This window comes from Odocoileus virginianus, chromosome 26 (assembly GCF_023699985.2).
Source record: "Odocoileus virginianus isolate 20LAN1187 ecotype Illinois chromosome 26, Ovbor_1.2, whole genome shotgun sequence".
In the NCBI taxonomy this organism is placed as follows: domain Eukaryota; kingdom Metazoa; phylum Chordata; class Mammalia; order Artiodactyla; family Cervidae; genus Odocoileus; species Odocoileus virginianus.
The window spans coordinates 3,738,560-3,753,360 of record NC_069699.1 but is presented as its reverse complement, the minus strand read 5'-3'; the positions used below and the strand labels follow the sequence as shown (position 1 = coordinate 3,753,360).

At 46.5% G+C, this 14,801-nt stretch overlaps 1 non-coding gene across 1 annotated transcript; it reads right to left on the bottom strand.

The window, feature by feature from the left end:
* Positions 1–484: 484 nt before the first annotated feature.
* On the bottom strand, positions 485–617 carry LOC139031320 (U11 spliceosomal RNA). The gene has a single exon (XR_011483801.1). It is a non-coding gene; the product is annotated as a U11 spliceosomal RNA (small nuclear RNA).
* Between the last annotated feature and the right edge of the window lie 14,184 nt (positions 618–14,801).

The window sequence follows — 14,801 nt, the reverse complement described above, 5'->3', positions numbered from 1 at the left end:
GACTGGATGCCATGATCTTAGTTTTCTGAATGTTGAGCTTTAAGCCAACTTTTTCACCCTCCTCTTTCACTTTCATCAAGAGGCTCTTTAGTTCTTCTCTTTCTGCCATAAGGGTGATATCATCTGCATATCTGAGGTTATTGATATTTCTCCTGGCAATCTTGATTCCAGCATGTGCTTCATCCCACCCAATATTTCTCATGATGTACTCTGCATGTAACTTAAAATAGCAGGGTGACAATATATAGCCTTGACGTGTTCATTTCCTGATTTGGAGCCAGTCTGTTGTTCCATGTCCAGTTCTAACTGTTGCTTCCTGACCTGCATACAGATTTCTCAGGAGGCAGGTCAGGTGGTCTGATATTCCCATCTCTTTAACAATTTCCCACAGTTTGTTGTGATCCACACAGTCAAAAGCTTTGGCATAGTCAATAAAGCACAAGTAGATATTTCTCTGGGTCTCTCTTGCTTTTTAAATTTTTTTTTCTGTGCCACGACCAACGATCACCAGCTGCCCCACTAGCAAAAATTATGCTTCCGAAATCTCTCGATGTCAATTCCGCACGTAGAGCAAACGAGCTGCCCTACGTTTGCCACTCACGACAGAAACCCTTTTTTTGTTTCTCTTGCTTTTTTGATGATCCAGCGGGTGTTGGCAATTTGATCTCTGGTTCCTCTGCCTTTTCTAAATCTAGCTTGAACATCTGGAAGTTCACGGTTCATGTACTGTTGAAGCCTGGCTTGGAGAATTTTGAACATTACTTTGCTAGCGTTGTGAGATGAATACAATTATGTGGTAGTTTGAGCATTCTTTGGCATTTCCTTTCTTTGGGATTGGAATGAAAACTGACCTTTTCTAGTCCTGTGGCCACTGCTGAGTTTTCCAAATTTGCTGGCATATTGAGTGCAGCACTTTCACAGCATCATCTTTTAGGATATGAAATAGCTCAACCGGAATTCCATCACCTCCACTAGCTTTGTTCATAGTTATGCTTCCTAAGGCCCCCTTGACTTCACATCCAGGATGTCTGGCTCTACGTGAGTGATCACACCATCATGATTATCTAAAGACCTTCTTTGTATAGTTTTTCTGTGTTTTCTTGCCACCTCTTCTAATTTCTTCTGCTTCTGTTGGGTCCGTACCATTTCTGTCCTTTATTGTGCCCATCTTTGCATGAAATATTCCCTTGGTATCTCTAATTTTCTTGACGAGATCTCTTTTCCTTCTCATTCTATTGTTTTCCTGCATTTCTTTGCACTGATGGCTGAGGAAGGCTTTCTTATCTCGCCTTGCTATTCTTTGGAACTCTGCATTCACATGGATATATCTCTCCTTTGCCTTTTTTCACAGCTATTTGTAAGGCCTCTTCAGACAACCATTTTGCCTTTTTGCATTTCTTTTTCTTGGCGATGATCTTGATCCCTGCCTCCTAATGTCATGAACCTCCATTCATAGTTCTTCAGGCACTGGATCAAATCTAATCCCTTGAATCTATTTTTTACTTCCACAGTATAATTGTCAGGTCATACCTGAATGGTCTAGTGGTTTTCCCTACTTTCTTCAATTAAATGTGAATTTGGCAATAAGGAGTTCATGATCTGAACCACAGTTGGCTTCCGGTCTTGTTTTTGCTGTTAAGCTCCTGGTAACTGATTACCTGGCTTAGATTTAAGCCCACCTACCAAGTCTGTGAGAGCTTGCAGCTTCCCACAGGGCATACCCCACGATGGCAGTGTGGGGTGGAGGACCTTGTTTTACAGTTTTCTCAAGTGGACACTGACCAGGCTAGAAAAGGAGGGGTCCTGCCTGGCGGGACTGAAGTAGTGACTAGTGTGCAGGAAGACCAAGTATTAATAGATTCTGGCTGAAGTATAAATAGATTCCAGCTGACTTGGTTACCTTTCTGGAAGGACTGAGGAGTTGGTCTGCTCTCTGGTCTAATCCCTGCCTCACCCTCCCCTCCTTCAGCACACGCCTACACTTAGCTCACATGTCAGAACTGGAGATCACTGGCTTGTTGAGGGCAGAGGAGACAGGTTGGCCTCACCCTCATTTGAGGGAGTGATGGAGCTGGAGCGTCAAGTGGTCTGCTTGCCTGATGGCCGTCTAACTACAAACCACCCTTCGGGGTGGATACACCACCCACGGCAAGTGTTTCCTTGACAGCTAAAGAGGAAGCAGGACTTGAATTTTGTACAAGCTGAAGGCTATCTGCCAGCCTTAATCAGAGGGATAGGTAATAATCAGCCCCATAGCAGGAATTTTATCTATCGCCAAGGTCCAACGCTGTAATTTTTTGCTATATGTCATCTATCTACATCTCATTTTTTTCCCTGAACCATTTTAAATTAAATCTCACAGTTATATAATATTACCTCTAAACATTTGTGTATTGTTCTAATTTTTAAATTCTTTGTAAAAGTAACCAGAATGTCATTATCATTCTTAAAAGAAAAAAACTGATAATATTTAGTTAATATTATCTAATACTGGAGTACATGTTCAACTTTTCCAAATTATCTCAAATATTTCTTTTCAAACTTGGTTTATTTAGCCCATGGTCCAGACAAGACTTTTATATTGCATTTGGTTGACGTGTCAAAAATTTTAACTGAAATGTAGGACTTTTATCTCAGATTTCATTATTTAGAGTATATCAAGGTTCCTTTGAAACTGGATTTCATTTTCCAAATTATTTGTGATTGCTTTCATTACTGAAACAATGTGAAATCATGTGTCTTCATCCAGGTTATTGGTTAAAAAGTAATGAAGGAAAAATGACCCAATGTGAATCTCCCTAGGCTGATCATAATCCCTGAATTGTCCAATCACAGTGGATCTACCTAATGACGGTGTTACCTAGCCTTCATCTTGGCTACTAGGATCTTTTGGAAATTTTTGTAGACTTTATCTCAAGAATCTAAGTCGCCATTTGGGGCATGCTTCCAATTTCTGTACCTGAAATTTTAGCAGAAAATCATGAACGTGTCTCAAGAACCATGATGGGGCCTCCTAGGTGGTGCTACTGTGTGAAGAATTTGCCTGCCAGTGCAGGAGACACAGGAGATGCGAGTTTGATCCCTGGGTTGGGAAGATCTCCTGGAGAAGAAAATGGCAGCCCACTCCCGTATCCATGCCTGGAAAATTCCGTGGAGAGAGGAGCCTGGGGGGCTGTAGATTCTTTACCAACTGAGCTATGAGGAAGCACTGTATCTACAACTGAGCCGCTAAACAGCGAGAGCATGGTCAGGGGAGGGGGAGACAGGTGTGCTCATGGCCCAAGGCGGTAACGGGACACGGACCCTGAAGCACTGTTCTCTTTTTCAGCTGAGAGGGAATGGACATATAACCTGTTAGTTTCAGGTATAGGATGTAATGATTCAATATTTGTATAGATTACAAAGCCATCACCGTAATAGTCCAGTCAACATCCATCACTGCATATGGTAACAAACAAACAAACAAAAACCCATTTTTTCTTATAAGAACTTTCAAGCTCCACCCTGCTGGCCACCCCCAAGTGTGCACTGCGGTATTATTAACCATAGTCAGCTGGCTGCACATTAGAGTCCCGTGACTTACTCACTTTGTAACTGGAAATTTATACCTCCTGACCCCCTGCACCCACCCCTAGTCCCCCCAATCCCACCTCAGACAGCCACCAGTCTGTCTTCTGTATTTATGACCTTGAGTTTTTTGATTTGTTTCTTACTTGTTTTTTAAGATTTCACATATAAGTGAGATCATCCAGTATTTATCATTCCATGTGTTACTTATTTCATTAAGCAAAATGCCTTCAAGGTCCATTCATGTTGTCACAAATGGAAGGATTGCATTCTTTTTTGTGGCTGCGTAACATTCCATGGTGTATGTATACCACATTGTCTTTATCCCTTCACTGATGGAGCATTTTTTTCTCATTATTTCAAGATAATGGTAGACAAAATTCATGTAGATTAATAATACTATGTTTTAAAGTGTCACCATTCACTAAATATTCCCTACCTAAATATTGTGATTAGCACATTAGTGAATTTACCCCTTACAGCTGACTGAGCATTCCTTCCCAGATAGTGATGGAGCCATATCCAATAACGTACCCATAAGGGCATGGTTCAGGAACATGTGAAAAGCCTGTTCTTAAACACAAGCAAGATGTAAGTGGTGATGGATATTATAAAGTAGACAAGTTTATCAGTCAGGGTCCTGGTGAGAAGCCAAGGCCAGCACCATCTACATGGGGACAATTGAGCATTTACTAGAGGGATGGCTCTCCTTATGTCAGCAGACATTAGGGACCAGTTAAGGATGGAGTAACATCCTTGGGCTGGCGACAGTGAAATCCTTTGTCATCCTTGTCCTGCCTGAAGAAGCAAAGCTGGAAGAATGGTTACTGGAACTCAGAGAGACTGGCTGTTTGGAGGGCCGTTGGGCAGGAGCCACATGGGTCATTAGTGGGGAGACACAGCCAGCCTGCAGGGAGCCAGCAGGGACGGGGCACAGGAAGCGCACACTCCCCGCCCTTGCCTGTCTCCCACCAAAGCCCCTGCTTGGTGAATCCAGCTAGATATGGCAGGCAGGCGGGGAAGCCCAGGAGAACTATCCGCCCAGGCCAGCCCCCTGGGCACGGAGCAGGGTAGGGGGAGGGAGGGGGGGACCTGGGAAGAGGGGTGAAAATGCCCAGCGCGGTGAGGTAGGTGACACCCTGCTGGTCTGCACCTTTTCGCCCGAACCTTTTTCTCTGAGAAGGGCTGGCACGGGGGTGTGGGGGGGGGGGTGGTGGGGGGTTGCATTACTCAGGCCCAGGCTCCTTTCATTATATCGATGCCACTTGACTGTTCATACTAGGAATTTTTCAGGATCACAGTCTTATCTTGAATCTTTTATTTACTTTCTTTGGAACATATCCAAGATTGTGTGCTGTTTTCTAAGGATTTTTGCTACCCTTTAACACTGGAAAAGACATACACAAAAAGGGAAAATTCCAAAGCTTCAAATTTACACTACAGAGTTTAACAAGAAAGTGTGCTGAGGTCTAGCATGCATTACAGATTTGACTTCTTTATTTCTCTTCCTCAGCAGATTAGTCTTGGTCCTTTCAGATCTTAAATTCGCCATGGTCAGCAATTTTTGGCAGAAAGATACAAACTCCCTTAAACTTCTTTGCTTTCCAGAAATTTCTGTGTCAGTTAACTTTTGCATAGCTTATAGCAGCAGCCACAAATGCAAGTGTATATCAGTTCCTGATAGGAATTTGAATAAATCGGGCTGGATAGAGACTATGACACTTGTTACCAGTCAAGCACTAAGAATTTTACATACATCAGCTCTTTGCTCACCACAGTTCTGTGGGGCAGGCAGAATTATTAACCCTATTTCTCAGATGAGGAAACTGAGGCACAGGGCAAGTAGTGCAGATACTTAAAGAAAGTGGTGGCTACTCATTGTAAACATGTAGGAATCTGGATCATAACCCTGTATTTTTTTTAAAAGCTTGAAATCTGAATTTAACAGGAGGAACTCTCTCAATTAAGGGAAAAAAAGCAGTTATTTAGAAACATAAAAATATTATGCACAGGCTTCCTGATGGTCCGGTGATTAAGAATCCACCTGCCAATGCAGGAACACAAGTTCAATCCCTGGTCTGGGAAGATCCCACATGCCGAGGGGCAACTAGGCCTGTGTGCCACAGCTATGCAACCTATGCACTAGAGCTGGGGAGCGACACCTCCTGAAGCCCACTCCCTCTCGAGCCCACGCTTCGCAAGAAGTGAGGCCATTGGGATGAGAAGTCCACACGCCGCAACTCGAGAAACACCTGCACGCAGTGATGAAGACCCAACACAGCCAAAAATAAAAATAAATAAATATTAAAAACACAAAAACATGCAAGCCCAGGAAAGCACCTCTGTGGGCCGGCAATGGCTTCAGACAGCCCAGTTGCCACCTCAGGTCAATGATTCTAGAAGCCACATAATCCAGCAAAGCTCAAATGTTTTAAATCTAGAATACAGAGAACCCTGGGCCTCCCAAGTGGCACCGCTGGTAAAGAGCCCGCCTGCCAGTGCAGGAGACTTTGGAGCCGCGGGTTCCATCCCTGGGTCAGGAAGATCCGCTGGAAGAGGGCACAGCAGCCCACTCCCGTGTTCTTGCTGGAGGATCCCCATGGGTGGTGGGCCACAGTCCACAGGGTCGCACACAGCCAGACACGACTGAAGTGACTTAGCACAGCGCAGCACAGGGAATCCTGCTAAATTGATATGAAGCCCCTCTGGTTGGGGAAGAGCAGAAACTGACCCACCAGGCCACCCCCTTTCCTTAGCAGAGGATCCCAGGTCTCAGGATAAGTTAACTAAAAGATGCCCAGAAAAACCCCAGCAAGCAAGGAGCCTCATTTGCATCACACCCTGGAGGCCAGCCAGCTGGCCTCTCCTTTTCAATTACCCTCCTTTACGTAGCGTTGCCAGGAGGAATCTAATTTCACCTTCAATCATTCTTTCCATTACTTTTATTTGGAAAAATAAATAACCATCCCTTTGCTGAGTGTTCAGGCTGAAATTGGGGAACCACTACCGGTTGGAAGAAAATGTTTGCTTTGCCGTGTTCATTTACCTTTCTTACAGTTCCTGTTTTTTGTAATGTGAGGTTTGAAGCCAACAGACACAGGGACAGCTGCGCTATAAATACACCGAAAAATGACTTCATGTCCCTGAAACTTAGTTCCTACACAATCACACGTATCTCTTTTCAAAGTTTCTTTGGCCTCAAAGAAAAAGCCAGTAGTAATTAAAGCAGACAAATGACTAATTTGGGGGAAAGTAGTTTGAGAGACAAGGGCTTTTAAAAGGGAAACTTGATTCTAAAATCTTCACCATCAGCTCTAATTGGCAGCTCTTTCTCTCCTCTCTGTGACTCTTCTGAGGCTGCCTGAGACCTGTGGCTGTCTTGACCCTCCGGTGTGTGGGCCGAGCTGGGAATGGGGGACAGCCAGCCTGCTGGGCAGAGTCCTGTAGAACAGTGATTTGAGGTGTGTGGTCTTGGCGCCTGCTTGCATCAGAATCACCAGGGAAGAGGAGGGCCTTGTTTACAAGGCAGAGTTTCAAGCTCCCACCTTAGACCAAGACCAACTCCAATAATCTCTGGAGTCTCAGCAATGGAATTTTAACAAGCTACCCCAGGTGATTTGTGGGCAAACTATAAACAGAATTATTATGACAGACAGCAGGGAATAAAAACAATAAATGTGCATTCTTGTGCAAGAATGTCGCCTACCTTGTCAGTAAGCAAAGGATGGTGCAGCCATCAAGCTGGCAGCCTCCACAGCTGCCCGTGACTGTGCACGCAGGGGACTCAGGATGGAGAACAGGGAGCTGGGCCTGGAGGGCTGGGTGCACATCCTCAGAATCATTTCCATGAGCCCAGACTCTTGAATCTTCCCATACACAGAGAAGCACAAAATTCATTAACTTGAGATGGCCTGCTTTTCTTCAAACAGGAATCTTTTGATATTGTGACTACCTGCAAAATCCCCTGTATGTCTTGGCTCCTTCCTTACCCCTTCAGAGCAGTCCCTCGGAGCAACTGAGAGGTTGTCTCCTGGGCTCAAGTCCTCAGTAATTCGGCCAAAGAGAACATAATTCTCAGCTCTTACATTGCGCATTGTTTTTCAGCCTACATGCATTTCTTTTTTTTAAAAGTATGTATTAATATTTATTTGGCTGTGCTGGGTCTTGGTTGAGGCACTCTGGATCTTCACTGAGGCAGGCGGGATCTTTAGTTGCAGGACGTGGACCTAGTCCCCGACCAGGCCCCCTGCACTGGGAGCGGGAGTCGTAGCCACTGGACCGCCAGGGAAGTCCCGTGACATGCATTTCTTACGTGTTAGACGTGGCTGTAAATGCTTTCCATAGGCCATCGCATCCTCCCCAGCAGTCCCCTGGGAAGTAGGCACTGTCTTCCTCACTTTCCAAGGGAGGAAGCGGAGGCACAGAGACCCTTCATAAATTTCCCAAGATCACACAGCTGGTCAGGGGCAGAGATGGGAGCTGGACTCAGGCACTTTGGCTCAGAGACCCCTCTCTCCACCTTCACGCCATGGCCTTCCTCACCCTGTGGCCCCAGGATGGAAGTCAAAGTGTTAGTTGCTCAGTTGTCTCCGACTCTTTGCGACCCCATGGACTGCAGCCCGCCAAGCTCCTCTGTCCAGGGGATTCTCGAGCCAAGAATACTGGAGTGGGTGGCATTCTCTTCTCCAGGGGATTTTTGAGGTCTCCTGCACTGCAGGCCGATTCTTTACCCTCTGAGACACCAGGGAAGCCCTCGGGTGCTGGTTTCAAATGTAGGTTCTGGGCTTGTCTCCCGGAGATTGTGACCTGGTGGATCCCTGGGGAGTGCCACCTGCCTTTGGGGGCTTCACAGGTCTGCGGAGGAGCTCACCTGCTCCCCGTGCCACCCCTTCCAATATGAGGTTCTCCAGCGACATTCCCTCGGGTCAGCTTCCCTCCAGCGACGCCTCTGAAACCAACTGTGCTCTGGTCCCTCCCTCAGTCCCAGACGGTGGTCTCACTGGAGCACAACCCAGAGCCCCCTCCCCTGTACTGTCAGGCTGGCTCTTTTCACCAGCTCCTTCCCTCTCCTTGAAAGTGTGCTCAGGTCCCCACTCCCCCACCACAGTCTGAAAGCAAGACAAAGGTGAAACCCCCATCACCACGCTTCTGACTTTCTGCTCATCTTTAGCATCCAGCTTTCTGGATTACCAGTTCACCTTGGCCATCTCTACCTCTTCAAACCCTTGGATCATTCCTCAGCCCACTGTGTTCTGGCTCTGGCCACCACCACCCCTGATGAGGCTTTGCGTCACCCTGTCCCCTGCGGATGTCTTCCGGCTTGGCCTCTGCGAGCAGGTCTGGGTGACTACTCCTGACAGCTCTTCACTGTTGTTTCTGTCGTCTAGACTTGACTGTCCCGCTTCTCCACTGTCTTCTCTCTCTCCTGTTGCTGCCTCCTCCCCTCTTGTCTGCCCCTTACACCCAGGGGGCTCTCTGAGGTTCTGTCCTGGCCTTTCTTTCCTCCTCCTCCTGGTGATAATCGGTCTTGCCTGTGTCTTCATCCACCATCCATGAAATCTTTGTCTAGGATCTCCTTCTCATTCTCTTGCTCCTGTACATGCCCCTGTAAATGCCCTATTTTAAAGCATTGTTTGCAGGCCTCATGGCTGTTTCATATTTACCCCAAACAATTCATTATTGATGCATGTGTGACTATTAGCTCAGTTGCTTCAGTCGTGTCTGATTCTATGCAACCCTATGGACTGTAGCCTGCCAGGCTCCTCTGTCCATAGGGACCCTCCAGGCAAGAATACTGGAGTGGGTTGCTATGCCCTCCTCCACGGGATCTTCCAGACCCAGGGACTGAACCTGCATCTTTGTGTGTCCTGCATGGCAGGCAGATTTTTTTACCCACTGAGCCACCTGGGAAGCCCTCATTACTGATGCATCTTACTCCAAACATGATTTTAGCTCTTTGTTATATTTTACTTTCTGTTGACAGCTTCATAATCCACCCAGTCTCCCAAGTCAGAAAGCTGAGTCAATTCTGTCTCTCAGACGCCCACCTTTAATGCATGACTTGAACTTTCTAGAAAATGCCTTCTGACTGCCTTATCCCTTAGTTCCTGTTTAAAAACAGCCTCAGAACCGCTCTGCCCACCTCCAGCTCTTCTTACCTGGTCTGTCTTTAATATATTACCAGATTTGACTTCCAAAGAAGCAAAGTTGATCATGTCCCCCGTTGAGTTGACATTCAGTCTACAAGTCCAGATCTGAACGCCTTGACGTGAAGACAGTACTTTGCCCAAGCCCTTTCTCAGATCCCCACTGCTCTGTTACTCTCCCTCTCACCGCCTCCCCACCCCGTCCTGGCCACCCTGAACTGCTGCTCGTTTCAGCAGACCTCTGATTTTGCACAAGCTGATTCTTCTAATAGCTATTTCTTTTCTTCATTTGGTAAACACTGCCTCATTTTCTAAGCCCAGCTGAATGCTGTCTCCTCTGGGGAGCCCGGTTTTCCCAAGCGGGGTCCCGTTACTCCTGCTCTGGCTGCTGTAGGATTTGACGCAGCCCCGAGACAGCGCTTACCCAATGCGTCCTAATTCTCTTTCTCCACCTCTGTCTGCAGTCCTCAGCGACAGCACACAGGCCTCTGGCTGGTCCCATCTGTGTGTAGCCTCAGGGCCTGCCCATGGTAGGTGCTCACAAAGTGGTTCTCCAACCGATGGCAGCTTCTCTCTGGCACCCAGAGTGCAGCCGCCGTCACAGTTACTTGCCTGAGGTCTGTTAGGTTTGGCTCAAGCACTCACTTGCCAGGTTGGTTAGGCTTTCTCCAGCGGGGGAATCCTGAGGCTTACAAGGCGAAGTAATTGGTGCTGGGGGAGGGTCCTGCACCCCAGCTGGCGGGGGTCCTTGTCCTGCAGGAAGACTAGAACCGTCACTCAGACTCCACTGGGACAGGCAGGAAGTTCAGGCCTGTACAATCTGCCTCTCTCTACAGAGGTTCCTGTATTGCCAGTTCCTTCTGCAGCCCACCCACCTCCAACCCCTAGCACCTGGGCCAAGACTACTTACTGCAGCCTTGTGAAGTCCCCAACCATTTCCTTTCACGCCCAGAGATCAAGTTCTCTGCCCTCTTGGTTTCTCCAAATATCAAATTAGTGGCCCTGAAGGCCTGTTCCAGGCACTGCCAGTTCACGTAAAGGGGGGCTTGTCAGGGGACAGCAGAAGACGGTTAAGGACAGTTGCTTCTCCTCAGTCTCCATGAGGGAAGGCAGGCCCACTGCAGCCAGAAGCTTCTGATTCTTCAAGAGATGCTGAAAATGAGATTTTCATGAGAGACAGTTTTGCTCATGGTAGGAGCCAAAGACAGCATTTTTATAGGCCAAATTCAGCTGGTAGCTAGTTCGTTTGTGACCTCTGACCTAGGCTTTTCTGTCAGAATTTTAGGGTCTGTCTGTTAGTCCGTCCCCTCGTCAGCAAGTTTTCAGTAGTCCTGGGAAAGGCAAGAGAGCTACTTACTCCCACAGAAGATGCTTCTCTCTCTGACGCAGCGCGGTACTGGGGACTTCTCATGGTGGCTCTAGGAGCACAGCCGTAGAAACAAAGGTTAGTTCATTTCTTCATAAGTCACCTCGTAATGTTTGGTGTTGTAGTGGAGAGATGAAGGGTAGGCCAGGTTGCATCCTTTCCTCTCAGGACCATTGCTGTATTTTAACAGTGAACTATCTGTGAGAAGGACCATGTTTTTAATCTGTCTTAAGTCAATAGTAAAATATGATAATGACAAATCATTAGAAAAGGAAAATAAAAAGATGTAGGCAATGCTAGTCCTGATTTGATTTTCATATTATTTGATACATCAGACATAAAACTAGTCTGTCAAATTGCTTTAAAGCAGTGGGTCTCCACAATTGGTCCCACGGGACGCTTGTCAACATCTAGAGATGTCGTTGGCTGTGCAGATTGAGAGAGGGATGCCCCTGACATCTAGTGTGCAGATGCCAGTGATGCTGCCCCCCAGCCCAGAAGGCACAGTGCGGCTCCCACAGCCACCTCCAGGTCCACGATGTCAGCATTGCTGTTATGTTGTTTCCATTACATTTCCTAAATTACTCCTTGCTTTTCTCTGAACTTATTCGTGGACCAGTTATGGGTACTTCTCACACTGGCACTGGTCTTCAGATGATGCTTCAAAAAAGAACATTCTAGAGGTATTGCCACTGCCTTTTTGATCAAACCCAACGTGTGAACCAATGAGGGGAGATTTCCAGAAAACTTAGCGTATTAGCCACAGGTCCTAATAGTGGGTAGAGGAATCCACACTGGTTACAAAAAAGAAATTTATTTTTTAAATGACATAACTAACCGTAATGTAAGTCCTCTAGAGTACAGTCATGAGTGGCCAGGATGGAAGAAGGAATCCAATATCCCAGGTCACCTCACGGGACCTCACTGACATACACAGCTGCCTTTTTTCTCTTGGCTAATAATATTTTAATCAGTTTAGCAAGATTTCTCATGATAATCATTAGTTTCTCACCTCTGATCAATAGTGCTTGTTAAGAATATAGATTTCAGGTTCCCATCCAAGACGTAGGAATGGGAGAGGAGGTATGTCTAACTGGAGAGTTGTGGTATTTGGAAAATGCTGACAGAAGGGAGACCACTGTGGACATTCCCCCACCCCCACTTCTGAATCCAGTCACAGCACATATCCTGCTGCTGTGTTCACTCAACAGTCACTTATCCAGGCCCTGGTCCGTGCCTGACGATGTGCTGGGTTTGAGGCATCAGCAGTGGAGACGGTAGACAGAGGCCCCTTCTGTGCATGGCTGGTACCTGCTCACTTCTCACTTCCCCTCTCCTGCCTATCTCTCCTCCCAGCTCTCACTGTGCCCACCCCACCCCGTCCAGTGGCAGCACTGTGCCAGCCCTCACCTGGATTATTAGCAAGAGTGTTCTCATCTCTGGTTTCACCTTCCATAATGCCACTCCATCTCTCTATCTGTCCCCAGATTAAAACTCTTCACTGGGTCTCTGTTGCCTCCAGGAGAAAGTCTAAGCTTCTGAACCTGGTCTACAGGGTCTTGAGGACCTTATCTCTGGGCACCCCCATCTCCCCACTTAGCCTTTCTGAGAAGCATTGACCCAAATATTGATGCCAACACTTTGCACATGTCCGCCCCTCTGCCTGGAAGACTGTCATTCCACCTCGTTTCCTAATATGTCATACTTGTATTAATTTCTCGAAAGGCAGCTCTTCACACCAGTAATGGCTAACATTTATGAGCTGCTTGCATGCTGAGTCTCTTCAGTCGTGTCCAGCTCTTTGCGACCCTGTGGACTGTAGCTCATCAGGCTTGTCTCAAATGGGATACTCCAGGCAAGAATACTGGAGTGGGTAGCCATGCCCTCCTCCAGGAGATCTTTCCAGCCCAGGGATTGAACCCTAGTCTCTTATGTGTCCTGTATTGGCAGGTGGGTTCTTTACCACTAGCAGCAGCTGGGAAACCCATGAAGGGCTTACTATGTCCTAAAATATCCAAGTATAGTAGGCACTGTGCTAAATATTTGTTTTATTTACTCTTTACAGTGACTCTCAATGAAAAAATAAGCTAATTTTTGTGATTTTCCAATGCTTATGAAGCAAGTGGTGGATGTGAAGTTCAAACCAGGTTGATTCTAGAGCCCATCTAGAGTCGCTTCTTATTTCTCATCTCTTGGGAAGCTGTCCCCATGGCTGCCCTATCCCAGGTAACGATATCCTCATTTTCAAACATTCGCTGCCCCTCCCAGAAGGAAGATTATTATTTTCTGGTACTGTTGGTTTCAGACTTGGCCATGTGACTCTCTTTGCCTGATAAACCATCAGCAGAGACAGTGGCTGCTGTTCCCCTAACAGAGGCAGAGATATGATTTGCCTGTTAATGGTGCATAAGAGGCTGCTCCAGCATCCCCGGTCCTGGCTGGGTGACGAGGAAAGCTGCTCTAGATGCATGATGGCCATTTGGCAGGAATGAGAAGTAAATCTTAGCCATCGTCAACCATAGGGATCTGAGGACTTACTTGTTACCAAACAAAACCAGGTCAATCTGACACAGTTGCTGCCTGCTCACCACTACTTCTGTAAATGCTTTTGTACCTACTTTTAAAACAAATTCTCTGGATAATTTTACTTATTTAGGACTGTGCTGAGTCTGTGTTGCTGTGCGGGCTTCTCTCTGGTTCCGGTGTGTGGACTTTTTCACTGCGGTACCTGCTGTCTGGTTGCGGCGCACAGGCTCTGCGGCACTTGGGCTTCAGTAGTTGCGGCCCATGTGCTCATAGTTGCCGCTCCCACGCTCTAGAGCAAGGCTCGAGTGGGGCCACACGGGCTTAGTTACCTAGAAGTGTGTGGGATCGTCCCGGATCAGGGATGGTGTCTCCTGCACTGGCAAGTGAACTTTTTACCACTGAGCCACCAGGGAAGCCCTACACCTACTTTCATTGCTGCCTCTAACATGACACATTTTGATTTAACTATTCACACATCTATTTCCCCGGCCAGACAGTGTTGTTTGAGGGACCATGTCTTACTTGTGAGCTGCATTTCACTCAGTGCCTGTTAACATCATCAAAACTCAAGAAGAGTTATTTAAATGAATGACTGAAGAGTGGACCGATAATGACTGGTTCATCATCAGTTAGCTGCAGGAACCACGTTCATTGTCAGATGACTTTTAGTATCCCAATGTCAGTCTCCAAATCCCTTGATCCTAGCTCTAGAGAGGCTAGAGCTAAAAAAAAAAAAAAAAAATGCTTTTTTACGATGATAAAAACGAAGTATGTCACACACTGCAAAAAGAAAGAGCTCTTGAAATCCATGAATTTGAATCCTAGCTCTACTTACTAAGTATGTCGCCTTAGGCAAAGGCCTGGTTGAAAATTTAGAAAATGGAAGATTTTATAAAATGGAAAATTTATATGTTGAAGAGAAAGAAAACTATCCTTCTAGGTTCTTCTAACTGATCTAAGAATTAAACTGACATGAGACACGTGAACAAAAGAACATTAATTTTAATTTAATATATATGAGAACCCCACGTACATGAGCGTTTCAGACACAGAAAGGTAAAATGCAGTACATATACCATTCTGATCTAAGGAATGGATAGGGGCCTGAGGCTTCCAGGGACAGGAGGGTAGTTCACAGGATGAGCAGAAGAAGAGCAGATACTCGGGGGTTAGTGTTGTCTTGCCATACAGATGAA